The sequence below is a fragment of the Triticum aestivum genome, chromosome 7B (genome assembly GCF_018294505.1).
Source record: "Triticum aestivum cultivar Chinese Spring chromosome 7B, IWGSC CS RefSeq v2.1, whole genome shotgun sequence".
Taxonomy (NCBI): Eukaryota; Viridiplantae; Streptophyta; class Magnoliopsida; order Poales; family Poaceae; genus Triticum; species Triticum aestivum.
In genome coordinates, this window is record NC_057813.1 from 701,650,413 (window position 1) to 701,650,932 (window position 520).

The window sequence follows — 520 nt, forward strand, 5'->3', positions numbered from 1 at the left end:
ACCTGGCCGGACCCGGTTCGGTCACCGGAGCAGTCATCACGGTCTCCTTCTTGTACCGGCATTGGGTCACCGGAGCCATCATAATCATAGTCTTCTTCTTCACCCTGTCCTTCCAGACCATCGTTGTTGTTGAGATACGACAAGACGGCATCACTTCCTTTTGCGATTATGTCCCCCAACATCACTTCTATTGCTTCGTCTCGGGGGAGCTCCATAGTTTCTGCAAATATTTACAACATGACAATTATTATTCAGACATGACACATGGATATATTAGTGGCAAACATAGAACTAGCTAGCTAATCACAATAAGGAATCATAATAGTGGCCTCGACGCTGCTTCTCTAGGGTTTGGGGTGGCCTCGGCAATGCTTCAAGGGTTTGGGGTGGCCTCGACAACGCTTCAAGGGTTTGGTGTGTCCTCGACGACAACGCTCTTTTAACTTGGTAAATTTGGGTGGCCTCGATAGAGTTTGTCGGGTAGGGGCGCGGCGGGAGGGGGCGGGAGACCAACATCATT